The sequence below is a fragment of the Urocampus carinirostris genome, chromosome 4 (assembly GCF_059441175.1).
Source record: "Urocampus carinirostris isolate Australia breed hairy pipefish chromosome 4, RoL_Ucar_1.0, whole genome shotgun sequence".
NCBI lineage: Eukaryota > Metazoa > Chordata > Actinopteri > Syngnathiformes > Syngnathidae > Urocampus > Urocampus carinirostris.
The window spans coordinates 35,548,834-35,566,256 of NC_142352.1; positions in this window are offsets into that span (position 1 = coordinate 35,548,834).

A 17,423-nucleotide genomic window follows, 5' to 3' on the forward strand; every position below is an offset into this window, starting at 1 on the left:
AACCGCATGCGTACCAGCCATCAGAAAAACAGTGAAGATGTGGTAGACTTGGCCGAAGTTTGGCATATTTAGAAGGCTGCCGAGTGTACTAAACAAAGAAAAGGACTAACTTTATTGCTACTCTGCACTGCTGCTGCGACAAAAAATGGACTCCTAAAAGGTGTTAATGTGAGTTCACGTTTCAATTTTAGCTCCTTTTCGGAGCCAATTGATCATATTAAAGCGACGATTTGTATTATTGACTGGCTGAGAAGTATATTATATAATATATATACGTTATCTAATTTAAAAAACAGACATATTCAAATTACAGGTATATTAAGTTAAAGTAAGGATTTAATCGGGGCAGCACAGCGGAGCAGTGGTTAGCGCGCATGCGGCACAGTTCTGAGGTCATGAGATCGAACCTCCTGTGTGGAGTTTGCATGTTCTCCCCGTGCTTGTGTGAGTTTCCTCCGGGCACGCCTGTTTCCTCCCACATTCCAAAAAACATGCGTGTGAGGTCTATTGGCCGGTCCAAATTGTCCCTTGGTGTGAATGAGCGAGCGAGTTGCCTGTCCCTGTGTGCCCTGTGATTGGCTGGCAACCTGTTCAGGGTAAATTCGACTTTTCTTTTGTCTGTAATTTATCTCTCCTTCAATGGAGCACTCATTTTGTTTAATTGGCGCAAGCCTTCAGTTTTGTAAGACTGCTTACGTATGTGTGCATACTAAGTAGCGCAGTTGTGCACTAGTGATGCGTTTATGGACATTTAGTACATTTGATTGATTTTCTTGTGTTTATATTTTACAGTTAATTGTTGTGCAAAGTCCACTATACGATCACTGTATTAATGTGATCTTAATGTAAATGAAAACAGAGCACATCTTGTCTGCCATGTGAAGGAAAAAGTCTCATTTTTGCTTAATAAATTATACTACGAGGTTAAAATTTGAGCACTTGTTTGTAGGACTAAAAGCAAACACCTGACCTTGGTTATTCTAAATTATTTTTCAAGGTTACATTGTTCATTTATCTTGGAAAATAAATTGTAATTTTATTTATGTTATGTGTATTTTGTCTTTTATTAGCATATTTGGTATTGGAATATTATAAGAGTAATGGAAAGTAATTAACTGATTACATTTTTCAACAGGTTACTATTAACTGTATTTTTAAAGTAAACTTCCTAACCTTGATTCATTTACCTTAAGAGCTCACTGTCTTGTGTATTGCAACTGAAAACTTGTGCTACAAAGCACAAAGAGGAATAGAAATTATGGAGACTCAAGGTAACCAGACATAACAATTTTTCTTCCCCATTTTTTGCCTTTCACAAGGTATTTGGTTTTGAGAGGTAGTGGAAGAATTAAGTTTGTTTACCACTAGAAGGGTTTAAATCAGGGGTGGAGAACAAGTTTGACACAAAGAGCCGAAATTGTTAACTGTGAGAGTCAAAGACCCACACCACGCACTGACCTGCCATGACAGACAGACACACACAAACACACACAGTTAAAAACATATTACATAAAACATATTATTTCCCATAACACACTCCTCTCCTTACAATACAAAAAATATTGCTCTTGTGTTGATTTCAAGGAAAGTGTAAATACACAAAAAAAACCTAAACATGAAACAAGGCTAAGAGCCACAGTATATAGAATTTTTTTTCCACCCGTCCGTTACTGATTTCCCCGTTTGTCTCCGGCTACGACCTGTCTTTATTGTCTCTGATATCAACATTGTAAAACTTCACATGCATCAACAATAGATATGCCACTATAGGGTAAAACATTAAATAAAGACGTGAAAGCGAAAAAGATAAAAGACTGTCAGGATGAAGAGGCAAAAAAATAAATTAAAAAATACAACGTAGTGTTTAGAAAAACTGGTCATAAGCGGCTAACTGACAGACAATAGTCAACACTGGCTTACGACCCATTTTTGATCCCGACTACGTTTTGCTCTCCTGTCCTGGCTAGCGACATGTTTTTCCCCATTCGACACCACGACCTCCCGCTCCAGTAGATCCACTTCCGCATTCGGACCACGATCCAATTCTGTGAGTGGCTTGCTTCCCGTGTCCAGTGCTGCCCTCCCTCTTTTTCTCAATAAACTCGTGGTTAACGTTACGCATCTGGGTCCTAATTCTGTTCTGGTCGTGACATTATTAATTCCAAATTCCACAAGACATGATATACGGCCAAAGTGTTTCATAATTTTAAAGAAATAACTATAAATCCCAAAATATACATTTTTTCAGAAAATTTCAACAAACCAATGACAATATAATATTCCCCATTTCTCATGTATAGCTTATTGTAAAGAGGCCATTAGTTGAATCAATTATAACATGTGAATTGATATTCAACTGGCCCTGGATGCAATTCAGATTCACATTTATATCTGGTCAATTCTCTGGTTATGAATGTGGCACACTCTTTTTATTGAAACATTTTGGTATATAAATGTATAGCTTTTAAAACCTGCTACTTTAAAATGAGTGATATTTTCATCAGACTTTCATTGAGGAATTTAGACCAACGGCATTGAGAAAAATGATCTCAGATAGCTGCATTCTTTCCTTCACAGGCCATCAGTGCTCAAAAATAAACAAGGAGTAAATGTCCTCCTTGCCTGTGTAGGTTTCTAGCGTCGGTGGCACCTTTGATGTGTGGTCCTTGATCTCTCGGGCTCATGGTGTCACTTCCCCCCCTGTGATGTGCTGGATTAATTAGGAGTAAAGGCTATTTATCCTTTAAATTCATAATACTCATTTCCCCAACGTGATTTGTCTCGGTGGGTGGCGGCAGCAGATCCGACTTCTATAAAAAAAAAACAACATTTAGCCCTCACATCATCTGATGAGCTAAACTGCACAATTAGTGCAACAATAAAAAGAAACATGCTTCCATTTTCTGCCCCCTTTTAACCCCACACAACAAATACAGGGAATACAGGGAAGTCTCTGGAACATTTTGCTATTGAACATCTCGGAGACTTTTAAGGATAAAAAAAACACAACGGGTAAATTCAGAAAGCTTGTAATTTCAATATTTACATGGACGTTTAAAGATGTGGCAGCATTGGTCACACACCACACATCAAGCGGATTTTTTGCCAAACAAGTGCCGGAATTGCATCTTCAATGGTTGCAAAAGCTTTTGTTATTCAGCTCATCCATGCCTCTTGAAATAGGGGGCGCATAGACCAATTCTTTCACAAATCCCCACAAAAAGAAATCCCATGGTGTAAGTTCTGAGGATCTGGGTGGTCAGGGCCTTTATCTATAAAGCTGTGCGAAGGAAAGATCACTAAAGGTGGCCTAGGGAGAAAACACGGGAAGTGCCTGTGAACAAAACTTCCCAATTCATAAAACAGTATACACGCATGTCCCATGCCTGCTCCTCTTTATAAATCACAAGCATCTCTAAAGTTGTCGCACATGAGGGAACCATCCCTTTATGCCTATAAAAGGCTGGAAGAACACCTTTGACAAATATTAAAATCCACTCCTGCCCAAGTCTCCCGTGCGCCACATCCTCAAGCAGAGCAGATATGACATTGTTTGTCTTCCCATGTAGTGAGTGTGTGGCATTTTATATCCAGCCATCTCTTAATTGTCTAAAGCGCTACAGTTGGGGGAATACTCTAGTTCAGTGGTTCCCAAAGTGGGCGGTACCGCCCCCCCGTTGACTGTGGAAAGATCTGGCGGGGCAGTGAGGAAGAAGGGGGCGGTAGGGAGGCGGCAGTCCGAAGTCAAAGTCAGAAGTTTGAACGTTTGTTTGATTTGTACACAACATGTTAGGGCTGCACAATTAAACGAAATCAAATCGACATCGCAATGTGACGTAGTGCGGTTGTGAAACTCCAAAGCACTGCGTTTTTTCAAGGTTTTGTAGTGAGTGATGGAGTTTTGGCCAACCACAATTGTTACTGTTCGAGTTTTAAACACGCCGACCAATCAGAGGCAAGTTTTTAATAATAGCACAAGCCAATAAACACGATTCAAAGTTTGCAAGCACCACACTATGCCACACCAACCGTGTAAGCTCATTATTAAGTGTCTTGGCAAGCTCCATAAATATAGTCCCAGAGTCAACAAAAGCTAGGAATTCACTGGGGAACAAAGGGGGCGCCAGCCTGCAAAAATTTGGGAGCCATTGCTCTAGTTGGGTCCTACTTAACCAACTGTCATGTGCAAATACCTTGCCATTTTATTGTCAACAAAAACTAATGAATACTAATAATTTAACAATTTATCTTTGTGTGTACACATGGGGAAGTCAATGTCAATTACGCCTTTTAGTTTTTTTCACATTTACTCTTCATGTGTGTTATCTGAAAAGTAATACATAGGTTTTTGGGAACAATTGTATCAATTTCAGAAAGTTTATTTAGTTTCCATTCATCTTGGGTCATAGTTTTTCATTTCTCCAGATTTTGTGCGTACTGCAGGGCCATAAGTCCCATGAACAACCACACAACGGTCGAGTATGTTTTTCAGAAATACCAAACATTGATTACAAATGCTTAATCAGATGTTCTGAATGTATTTTTGCTGGGCATAAGCGCCCATCCGTTATGAATTTACTATGCCATCTCACTACACACTCCCTATGTGATGGCTCGTTTACACATTTTCTGTGAAACACACTTGAACAAAAGTCCATGAGTAATTTTTGCAAATCCACGCACAAAAAAAGCCCTTTTCTTTTGAGTAAATGCCATTAATGTGGAGATTATAATTCATGTGTTTTTTTATCTCCCGTCTCGATTACTGTAATGCACTTCTCTCCGGTCTCCCAAAGTCCAAAATCCAGAGGCTTCGACTAGTGCAAAATGCTGCAGCGAGGCTTTTTCTGAAAATGCTGGTCCACTAGTGATCTCAAGAGCAAAGAAGAGATCCGCAGGTTCGAGAGCGTTCTCCATCCGGGTCCCAGTGCTGTGGAATGCTCTTCCCCCTGGGATTCGATCTGCAACCTCAGTGGAAATGTTTAAATCGAGGCTTAAAACACACCTCTATTCTATAGCATATGAATAACCTATTTTTTATGTTGACAATATCTGTGTATTATTTGTTATTGCACCCTGGTCATCCTGGAAGGGGGATTACCTCATGTGCAGTCCCTTTTCAAGGTTTCTTCATTTTCCTCATTTTGAGGTTTTGGAGTTTTTCCTTGCCCTCATGTAGGTTTTAGATCAGGAGATGGTGTAATAATAGTCTGTGGTTTGCAATAATCTGTGGTCTGTGCAGCCCTTTGAGACTCATTGTGATTAAGGGCTATACAAATAAACATGAATTGACTTAAATTAATGGCTCTGTAAAGAAAAATACAAAAAAATACTTTTGGAACACCCCCTATGTATTTAGGCGTTATTTTGAAACTAAAATGTCCCTTTGTACTGGGCTTTTTGTCCACAGGCAAGTAAATACAAGAGAGCGCCTGCAAGCGAAGACCTGCCAAAGCTTACACCTATGATTCAATTTTTAAAAAATTCTTTGTGTCTACAGCGCCGATAGTGTACATTGTCCTTTCCTGCGTCCAATTTTGAGGCCTCGGCATCCTCTGCTGAATGCCGTCCACTCTTGTGTTGTGGTCTGAATGCTATCTCGGAGTGGCAGTGACCGGAACACTGCCTATTCCCAGACCAAAAGGCTACCAGGGGGATAAGGTAAACACAATTGACACAAGGTGTATTCTTTTCCAGAGAAGCCTCCCCACCCCAAACCTACCTTGCATTTTACTGTTTCCAGAAGGTTATCAAAGAACAAAAACCCAACAAAATGCCTGCATGCACCGCTGCCTGGTTTGTGATTTGACTTTTTCCGTCAACAACCTATACCTGTCAATCTTAGCCAATTGCTCCCCCTATTGCAAGTCCCCTTATTAAGTGATAATAGACCTTACAACCACCACATTACACCTATTTACTCACGGCAAGACAAACTGTGTAGAATCTTTAAACAATATTAGCAATCTATGATGACAGTGTTGTCTGCAACTAGTGAACGAGACAATCTGGAAGACGAGATCGTTCTCAGAATTATTATTTTTTTTAAGTTGTTATACAGCGTACAAAATTTGAAAAGATAAAAAACAAAAACAAACTATGAAATACCATGAAAACATATAAACTGACAGGAAAGGCAACCTGACAATATGTCAACCATATGTCAAGTCTGATCAGACATAACAGCTTTTTTTTTCTTTAATTTTCGAGTGTGTGTGTGAGTGTGTGTGAATGGGTAAGTGTGAACCACATTGTAAAGTGCTTTGGGAAGTCTTCATTGACTTGAAAAGCGCTATATAAATGCAGACCATTTACAAATTAATGAAAATTAAAGCCACAGTGTGTAATATTTGACCACTAATCAACTGGGTATAATAAATAAATTCTCAACCTATAGTTAAAAAAATTTGCATTGATATGAGAGTTCATGTTATTTCCCTTGTATTCACGCATTGATTTGAATCTATTTGTCTATGACCAGGGTAGATAGATAGAGAGATTCAAATCAATGTTGTTTTTTTACTACATTTTTTGTATCACTAAGATGCACTAAATAATTTAACACATACCCTTAAATGCAGATAACAGATTATTTCCCTATTACTTTGGAGGCCTCGACATTTTCTTTGCCACAGTTTTTAATGCAGTCAGACTGCACACACTTCAAGCTTTGTCTTTGTCCCCACAGTAGAGTGCCACCCTCTGGCTGACTGTTGCACGAGAAGACAAAAACCCTCACAAAGCTTTCAAAGGAGAGTTGAGTTCAACTACGCAGAATGGATCTAAACTTTTTATTTGGCGTCTTTTTTTATTGTTGGTGTGTTTTTTGAAACCACATTTTTAATGAGTAGTTATGCTTAAGATACCAATGTTGTTGCATAGTTTTTTGTCATGATCATTAGAGGGGAGACAGACAGACAGACAAATTAGATCATTTTAATGTCTAGTGCTGTTTTCTTGAATTTCACAGTTGTCCTAGATTTTACATTATTTTCTTACTTTTATAAAATACTTGTAAGTTATTTATTTATAGATATGAATAAAAGAACCACTTGAAATTTGATGTGGAGGAATGATCAACTTGAGAACTGGGAAGAAAAAAATTTTTTTTCAGCAATATCAAAATGTGATTGATTATTGAATTATATTGATACCTAGCCCTGGCAAAAGCATAAACAAAGGAACAAAATATGTTAGGTTTTTCAGGTTAACCCAAGTGAAGGGTAGTAGGAACTGACACAGGGGTGTAAAAAATAATGATAGTACTTAAATCAAGTGAAGTCATATTGCTTTGTATAGCCCTTAATCAAAAGGAGTCTCAAAGGGCTGCACAGACCAAAGATTACTGCAAACCAGACTATTATTACATCATCCCCTGATCTAAAACTTACACATGAGGGCAAGGAAAAACTCAAAAACCTCAACATGAAGAAAATGAAAAAACCTTGAGAAGGGACTGCATATGAGGTAGTCACCCTTCCAGGATGACCAGGCTGCAATTGGTGTTGCAATAACAAATAATACACAGATATTGTCAACATGAAATATAGGTAATTCATAAGCTATAGAATAGAAGTGTGTTTTAAGCCTCGATTTAAACAGTTCCACTGAGGTAGCATATTGAATCTGAGGGGGAAGAGCATTCCACAGCACCGGGGCCCGAATGGAGAACACTCTTGAACCTGCGGTTCTCTTCTTGGCTCTTGGGATCACTCGTAGACCAGCATTTTCAGAGCGAAGGCTCCAGACCAGAACAGAGGGGAAAAAAAATTTGAATGATATGAGGGAGCAAGTCCAGCCATGATTTTGTATAACACCAACAGAACCTTAAGATCTCATCTTAAGCTAACAGGGAGCCAATGCAGGTTAGCTAAAATCGGGGTAATAACAAAACAAGGAACAAAGGGAACAAACAAACATGAGGTTACAAGAAAAATAACATGTCCAAACAAAATCAAACCTGACAATATCCAAACCAGAAACAAAGACCAAAAGGAAAATGGAAAATGTAAGGCACAAAGTATCAAACAAGTGGGTACAAAATAACTAACAAATGTCCTAAGTAGAAACAGGAAACATAAACAAAATCCGTTACGGCAATGCCATTGGAAATGGAAATAACCTGACCACGTTTGCTGTCCAAAATGTCATTATAACGGTCAAGATAATTAGGGACAGGTGTGTTGTGATTGGACACACCTGAGCCATGTTCCAAACCCTGTTGGTGCCCTCCGGGGAACGGTGGTTTACTAGATCCTAACAAAAATCAAGAGAGGTAAACACTGTAAACACTGATGATAGTGCCCAAAAATGAAGTTATACTAGAATTACAACTTCCATCATCATCTCACTTGTGAATTTTACATGAAACAGGTTGTAAATGCCAAAAATCACTCTAAAAAAGAAAAAAATACTCCATTAACTCACAGACTAACCTTTTTACTGACATTGATTATTAGAGGGTTCCCCAAACTTTTCCCTTATCTGGTGAGGGGCAATATTCTGTTTGTAAAAGATAATTGATTTCAGGAATGCTTACATTCTGTATTCTTCACGGCACAAAAGTCAGAAAATAAGAAATAACACTGTTTATGAAATTTAAAAAAAATAATAACACTCAAAAGAATAGTCAACAGGTTATGATCCTTTCTGTGTGGCACAACAGAAACAGTCTTAACAGGTCCAAGTTCAGAATAATGGTGAGAGCACTGGACTGACAGTAGTATGGATGACTTGTGAAAAGGCTGTAGATTGTATCTATCTATCTATCTATCTATCTATCTATCTATCTATCTATCCGTCCGTCCGTCCGTCCGTCCGTCCGTCCGTCCGTCCGTCCGTCCGTCTATTCTATTCTGCATTGTAAGTGACAAATGTATTGTGATTGTAACATGTGAAACATCTTTGTCTCTGGCACCATGACTAAAAATCCTGTGATTATGAGATTAATTCGACTATCTTTTTGCAAGTCATCCACATCACTTGTAATCCAGTGATAAGAGATGCTCTCAGTGTCACGACCCGGGATCGGATCCTGTTAGAAATCACTAAATACGCACACACAATTTTAATTCCTTATTAGGTAAACTAAAGTAGATTTGTGTCAAAATACTCCCTGGTAATAGTATGGGAACCACTGGTCTTAATGTGTGTGACACAAAGCAATACAAATGAGTCACGAAGAATCGCTTTAGGTCTCATTGTGGCTTTCGGGGGTCCTGAAAAGCGCCATTGTGCCGCCGCAGCGTTGCAGCTGTCCAGGGAGCGTCGGCGAGGGCTGCTCTGCATCCTCAACGCCCGAAGGCTGCTTTCATAATCAGATTAATGAGGCAGCCGCACTGCAACCAGCACTACCTGTCTCCTCAAGCAGCCGTCCTATTTACTCTGACTGTACCTATCCTAATCTGACAGCCTTGATCAAGGAACAGAAAATAAACCCCCCAAGGCCTCTATTGATCAACCTTGAGTCTTCCTCTAACGCCGTTGTGCCGGCCTGCTTTGCCATTACAAATGTTAGTGTGTTCAATGAATCATTTCATCAGAACCAAGCATGCTGCATTAAGTATTTATTTTCAAGTCAACAAATTCTAAGGGGCGTCCAGTCCTGGTCCTCCCAGTTGAGCTAGCAGATTCCACAGTTCTCTGTCTTCTTTGTTTACATCTTCTAAGAGAGTTGAGAAGAATGTCAGCGCCCGCCTGGCAGGAAGCAGCAAAAATAATCCAGCTTTAGAGGTGCCAGGAGAAACCCATCAATCCATGTTTGTGTTTTCATAAATATTTGGACCAGCACTTAGGAATTGGAGGCAATTTTAGAAAGACATCCTTAAACCAAAGTAAGTGCTTTTTGAAATCTGTTGTCAGATTTGTTCCTATTTTTTTGTGCATAAACAACATAACTTTGCTTCCAAAGAGTCAATTTTACCAGAAGCTAACGCCTTGAATGGGTTGAAAAATATACATAGTTTATATTGGTTTACAGTGGCAGGCTATGGATCTTCAACTCCAATCTGAATTAGTGATGTGTTCACAAACAAACTGGCTCTTATAAGTAAAATTTTTGCCGGTCCCAACCCCACCGAATGTCACCGAGCAGAGTTTGCTTGGGAAGGTGTCAACACGTACCGCAAGAGAGGGCAGTCATGCGACACGTTAAACCTGTCTTTTGTAACTATTTTTAAGTTAGATTAAGTTTAAGATTGTATAATCAGAGACAAAGATGAGCAATGACAGCTGGATTATAAACAAAAAGTCAGCAAAAATCGTACCGGGTTGGGCTTGGGCTCAGGCTTAAGATCTTAACGCTACGCTGAAAGTGGTAGACAAAACCTTTTGCTTGCTTCAGGGCTGACCAACCTTTCACTATTAAATCAACACAATATATTTCCTTGCACAGCTAGGTCTCTTTAAGTTGGGTGGATTACAGCCCCCTAACCAATTGCAGTTTGTGAAACAAGTGACGATTCTCAAGGCCCTCTTGAGGACTCTCACATGCTAACTCTTAATCTGATTGGCTTGAAGACTGATGTTATGGGATACCGCATTCAGGATTTTTTGTGAAGGCCCCCAGTTACATGTCAGAGCCTAGCAATATATTTGAACTCGATGCCGCCCTCGACTCCGAAAAGTGGCCCACTCCTGGGTTAGAAGGAACAGTACAATGTGAATTGATTTGTAGAATAAAATTCTGCTGAATTATTGGGCACACGTTTTTTTCACATAGACATTCTGTTCATTCTGGAACCTATTATCAATAAATATTCAATGATTTCATGTTATTTTTTGTTGGTTACTCAAAATAAGATCCACCTAACGTCTGAAAGTATCTTTAACACGCTCACGATTTTCCCTGGAAATATGCACTTTTCATTTGAAGAATGTCCAGCTTTTTGATACAAGAACACACAATTCTCATTGAAATTATTAAAATGCAGGATGTTGTGATCCACAGCCCTGAGATGAATTGGACATACAAAAGATTAGTAATGGACATACTCCAGAGGAGCGTGTCTATGGGAAAATGTCAGTAAAGCGTAAGTGACAGCCACCTCATGAATGGGATAAATAGGAAAAAAGCAACAAAGCACAATGAAGTGCAGAGTACTGTTGTTGTAAATAATCGGTAATATAATTACCCACCGAGACCTGCCTTCTCAGTGCATTCCTAAATGTTTACTAATGGACTCTCTCACTCTCTCTCTGCCATTCTATTACAGAGAATTGTTGAGTGTTGCCCCGGAGGCTCGTATCTCTCCCAGGGCCGCGGGCCTGGCTAATGGATGACCCACTTGTTAGCTAATTGCCGCGCTGTCCCTGAACACAAAGGAAATGTTAAATTATGTTATGTGGCTGTTAGATAATGAACTGGAGCAGGCATTGGCACGTGCTCAGATTACAGCGTGTGTGCATATCAGAGAGCTGCTACTGCAAATTTTGTACCATAAAGTACACGAAAAAAGGAGTTAATTTTTTTAAAATGTTTTTGTGATTATGTTCAAGGGTTAAAAATTGCATCACACTATTGATCTTTTTGACCCTCTTTCGCATGTTATCCGCTTGTTATGTTAAGAATGAGAATTTTTGTAGGGATTCCATCGGGTACAGGGAGGGGCTTGAGGTCCTAGGATCAAACTGATTCATGTGACCTTGGGATGGCTTCCCTTTCAGTGTGGATGAACTGCCCTTGGAAGTTTTGTCTTACGTGGTTTCTTTGTGCCTAACTATGATATACACCTGTATATATATATGCAGTATGTATGTATGTGTCTATATATATATATATATATATATATATATATATATATATATATATATATATGTACATGTACATATATGTATATATACAGTATATAATGAAAGGGTGGCATGGCGGATGAGTGGTTAGTGCGCAGTCCCACGGTGCAGTGGTTCAGGGTTCAAGTCCAGCTACCGCAACCTCCCTGTGTAGAGTTTGCATGTTCTCCCTGTGCCTGCGTGGGTTTCCCCCGGGCACTCCGGTGTCCTCCCACATTACAAAAACATGCATGTAAGGTCAATTGGCTGGTCCAAATTGTCCCTAGATGTGAATGAGCGAGTTGTCTGTCCCTGTGTGCCCTGCGACTGGCTGGCAACCAGTTCAGGGTGTACCCTGCCCACTGCCTGAGGATAGCTGAGATGGGCTCCAGCACTCCCGCGACCCTACTGAGTATAAGCGGTGCAGATAATAGATGGATTGTTGGGTATAGAAAAACTCTAAAAATAATTCTTAATTAAACTTTAGGGAGAAAATCTGTCACAAAATAAAGTCCTGCTTAAGTTTTTTTTCTATACTGGCTCTTTTACCATAGCACTACGACTGATAGACTGTCCTTTTCTACCATAGTCTCGGCAGGCTTTTAATTCACGCTGAGAGGACTCATGCAACCAACAAATTCTTTACATACTCTAGCTCCGCTCATTGTCATTCCATGCTTTTATAGATAAAACACTTTTGATATTTGTTATTGTTAAAGGTGCAGTCCGGAATTTGACAATTTTCTACTCGGTGAGGCCATCTTCTAGTTTAAGTCATCATGGCAGCCTATGTCAAGGTCCTTGTGTGGCGCCTGCAAGGAAGCGCATTTCTTAGACCCGCTAAATTAACTCTTGTCTTCTTTTTGGGGGCGTGGGTTGGCGTTTGGACTGTATTTGATACAGACCTTTTCTTACTTTCATGATATACTAACAAATACTGATGACGAGTATGAAATCACTCAAAAACAACCCTCCCTACATCTCTCCCCCTTTTCTGATTCCTAATGTGTTGTGCGTCTCGAACAGCTCTGATAAAGGTAAGATAAAAGCAAATAGGAGCAGCAGGAAAAAATATACAGACTCTTTCAACCCAGTTGGTCACTGTTAACATTGTTGGTCATTGTTATTGCTTAAGAGCAACCCGATCGACGCACCGCACTTTTAACATAAACAGTCTCGAAATCGATTATGCGAAATATCTTCCACTACTCCAAGTTGAAGTAATAATTCTTCACAAATCAAAAGTGCTGCATGGTCTGTGAATAAATGCACAAAAAAGCTTGCACTCCGACTGACGCGCTTTCAAAAGTAGCTCAAATGGCTTTACACATCTTAAAGACGCATCAAAAAATGTGGAGTCTTGTGATGTCGTTTCCCTCTTCCCAAATGAGGACCTCGCCAAGGCCAACAGCAAAGGAAGACAGCATGACAAGAATTATCATCTGAACATCAAATACTATTGTATAAACAATCTCCACGCATGTCTAGTAAACATTTATTTCTAGTGTTTTATATAAATATACGACCGTTTGAGGCCAGGAAAAGTTCATCTCTAATGTACGAGGACTGAGACATAATTGAAGAATTTTTCATGAAGAAACTGCAAAGGAAGGCCAACGAGATTTGTGTGGATTTGCAGGATCCCCCGAAGTGCGGTCAGCCCCCTCACCCCTCGGACTTCCAGCCAGCCAGTTGAGAGGCCAAGCTTGGCCAAAGTGTCTCTTTCAGCCCCCAAGGTGAAGGCTTTTTTTCCACTAGAGGACACGCTGGAACACAGAACCGTGTTTGAGTTGTACTGGCACTTTTTTCAAATAGTCGCCACAGCCAATCGGTGAGTCCTGGCTGTGGATTTTATTCAATATTTAACGACCGAGGGCAGACTCTCTGGCAGGGAAGCATAAACAACACACTAAGCTGGGTAAAAAATAAGACAGATTTGTCAAACCTTGCTTGGGAGACAACACAAATCCAACCACGGATGATTTTGTAGGAATCCTTTAGTTTTTGCTGCTCCTTTAGCAGCGCCTCATTGACCAAAAAGGCTGTCGAACAGGCCTTTAATTGATCACCCTAATCAATTGGTGGGTGCGGCTCAAGAAGCAGTTTGTTTCCATCACGCAGGAAATTTAGAAGAAGCCTTAATTTTGCAGCGTGCGATGTTGCGCTGAAAGTAAAACACACGGCGTTTACTCAGCTCATTGCAAGTGTGCGTGCTTATTGACCTGCTTGCAAAATCAAGGACAGTGGTGCTTTAAGCTACATTTTGAATTCAAAACATGGCCATGCGACTACCTTTCCCGTTCAAATGAATTCAAACAGAAATAAAACAAAGTAATGTCATGATCAAAAAAAAACAAAAAACAAAAAAAACATTTTATGCAAATGATCAAAAAAAAAAAAAGAAAAAAAAAAGAAAAAAAAAAACGTTTTATGCAAACGGCAAAAGAGTGGCGAAAATGCACTAATGACAAAAGGCCTCGGGTGATGATGTTGGACTGCTGCTTTTTATTCACCGGTAATGGATCCTTTATAAACATTGGTGTTGGTTAGATGGCTCTGGCATGAGGATGAATTATCCAGTCAAAAAGAAAGACAATAACAGAAGTTACACTTCTAGTATGACATTGCAATTTGTGGGGTACCTCAGGAGTCACCCTTCATTCCCTTTCCATGTATTTTTCAAACAAATTAGTTGACATTAAGATTGAAAAATGAAAAAGTATTAAATATCTAGATAACTGAAACTAGATAACTAGTGACGAGTCATTGTGATTCTTTAACAAATTTGAAAATAATTAATAAATCAATATTGTTTTTTTTAATGATGTAAGTGGCTAAAGAAATACAGGAACGTAAGATTCAGAAGTAAAGGTGGAAGGTTTTGGCTTAATTCCCAACCACTTCTCCATTTTTCTTGTGTTCTTTGTGCATCTACTTTGGAAAATGATGTGAAAATGCACGACCTTATAACTTTCAGAAGAGTCCGGAAGCACGAAGTTATTCGATACAGGTTCTTGCTTGGCTGCCGAGTATACAAATATTTTTTTCCTTTAAAAAGTTGTCAGCCACCCGGGCGGAGACGTTTTGTAAGTTGTACGCCTGACGTAAAAGATGCACGCCCCGGACGTCCGGGCTGATGTTATTTCAGACACTGCCTTTATATTTGCTCAGCAACCCAAAAGACATAATACAGACACACACACAAAAGTCAAAATAAACAGTAATAGAAATAAAATGTGATTGTGACATGGCACTGACTAATCGTGTGAGGAAAGGGACCTGAGTGAGGGTTATCCACACTGATGGGGATGGCAGCAGATGGCCTCACTGTTTCAGCCATTGAACCACACCCAACCAGGTTGGGCCTCCAAAATGAGGAAACACTGATAAATAAAAATATAAATAAAACAACTGCAAAACAAAATAAAGTGAAGTAAAAGTAAAGAGTGATACAGTAAAAGATTAGAAGTTAAACAAATCAAAGCTAGATGACAAATGATAAGTTAAAAGACATTTAAAAAGCGGGTCTTCGTTCTCCTCTGACCTGATTACTTCCGGAAGACTGTTCCGTAGGTGAGAACCAAAGTGGCTGACTGTTGCTTCACCATAGGTTTTGGTCCTCACCCTAGGAACAGTAAACAAAGCAGTGCAGGAGGACCTCAGGGAACGCAAGGACTGATATAAAAAAGAAAATCAGACTAATTGGATGGCCCAAGACCGTTAAAACACTTTCAAAAACTAGTAAAGGCACCTTAAAATTGATCTTGAAACGCAAAAGGAGCCAATGCAGCGATTTTAAAATTGGTGTAATGTGACTATATACATTTATGAATAAACGAACATGCAGTCAATTACAATTACACAGTACACAGTATATTTCTTTGTTTATCTAACAATAAACCATTTAATCAATTTAGGGACAAGAGTGGCACCAACACATTTTCATTAGTTGTACCTTTTTCTCATTTTCGTTTGATGGGCCTGACATGTGCTTAGCGGGCCATAGTTTGGCCATCCCTTAATCCACTTGTAGTATGTCAAAGTCATATGAGGCCTGGCCAACTTCTTATAATTTCAAGGACATTTTAAAGCCACTGTGAACAACATGGGATGTTATTGATCTAGACCTCATGAGAAAATGATAAACGACTCATGCAAATGTGGTTGGATAAAAAGATAAGAGCCAGACAATTCAGGTAATGACAATAATGTCCTTGCTTAACGATCACTAATAGCCAGCATTTACTTGGTTGGGGAAAAGACGCACTTCATTTAACCTTTGCCGTCCCGCATTTACTTGCCGAGTAGCACTATTTACATCTTAAACTGACCCGGAACGAGGACAACACTGACCTTTCGCTTCACACGACCGCCTCAACCTGCGTGCTTACTGTCTGCCCTTTGGCCGCCCGTAATTGCTCTTTGCCTGGCGCTAATCGGCCTGAGATGAGAATGTTATTCTGCTGTCTGTTGGGAGACAGAAGACGAGAGGCCGGCGTGACCTTGCATGGCCTGGAGCGGGCGTCCCCCGCCTGAGAGAGGCCGCACTACCGGGCTCCCACCGGACTCTGGTATCTGGCTGCCAGCCACCCAAGCGCCATGGCAGGTTAGCTAAGAACAGCCCAGACTCGGTAAGAGCGACGATGACGGCGCCTCGCTCGAAGACAAGCAAACTTTCTCATGGTCCGTTAGTCGCGGTCATTTATTTTCAGTGATGGGAGCAGTGGTAGGCCACAAAGGCGTGCAAGCCTTCTCTGCTGGCCTAAAAATATCTGAATCATCCAATGTTGATAATATTTTGTCGATCAATACTTTTTAAGTAATTCTAAATTGTCTGTCAGCTTCCTTTCATTGCTTCTTCCCGCTTGCTCTGCTTAAAAAAGTGTTTTCTCATATTTAAGCATTTCGCTCAGAAATCTTGAGGCCTTCACAAGAAAATCCTGAAGGCTGTTTCCCGTAAAATCAGTCTTCGAGAAAGCAGTTGGTTGAGCCAATCAGATTCCGAGGTGGGGTCTGAACGCCAGCTGGCTGGTGTTGAGAAACGTCACTGGTTTCACAAACTATGATAGGCTGCAGGGTAAACCACCAATGCAATCTTGCCAACAACTGTTAAACTTAAAGAGAAGATCTGCACAAGGATATACAGTATATTGTTTTGATTTGAAGAAATGGTTTTGGATGCCACTTTCAGCCTAGAGGTAAGATCTTAAGCCTAAGACCCAGCCTAACCCGACCCCATCTGGATTTCGGGCCAGGTCTTTATGTTAGGGTTGGGCCGAGCTTCTACTGCTAACTTTTTTTTGAATTATCAACCCATCATTGTTCATTGTCTCTGTTAGTGCACTCTTGTTTAACTTAGATTTCGTTATATACACCATGCCTGGGAGAAAAAAATATTTTGGACAGTACTTAAGCAATAGAGGAGGAAATGTTTAAGTAAGAGACAAACGCATATGGAAAGTCTAGGCTTTTTTTTTGTTTGCAAGTGCTCAAGATTACACAAAAATATGAGGGTTCCACCGCTTCCACAGAGTCATGTACACATTTTAATTCAAATCTTTTATTATGTGGCTATTTCAAGCAGTTTTAGCTTATCGGATTCAATGCCCATATACACGGTAATTTGTAGTGGTGTGCCGAGTATTTTAGACGAG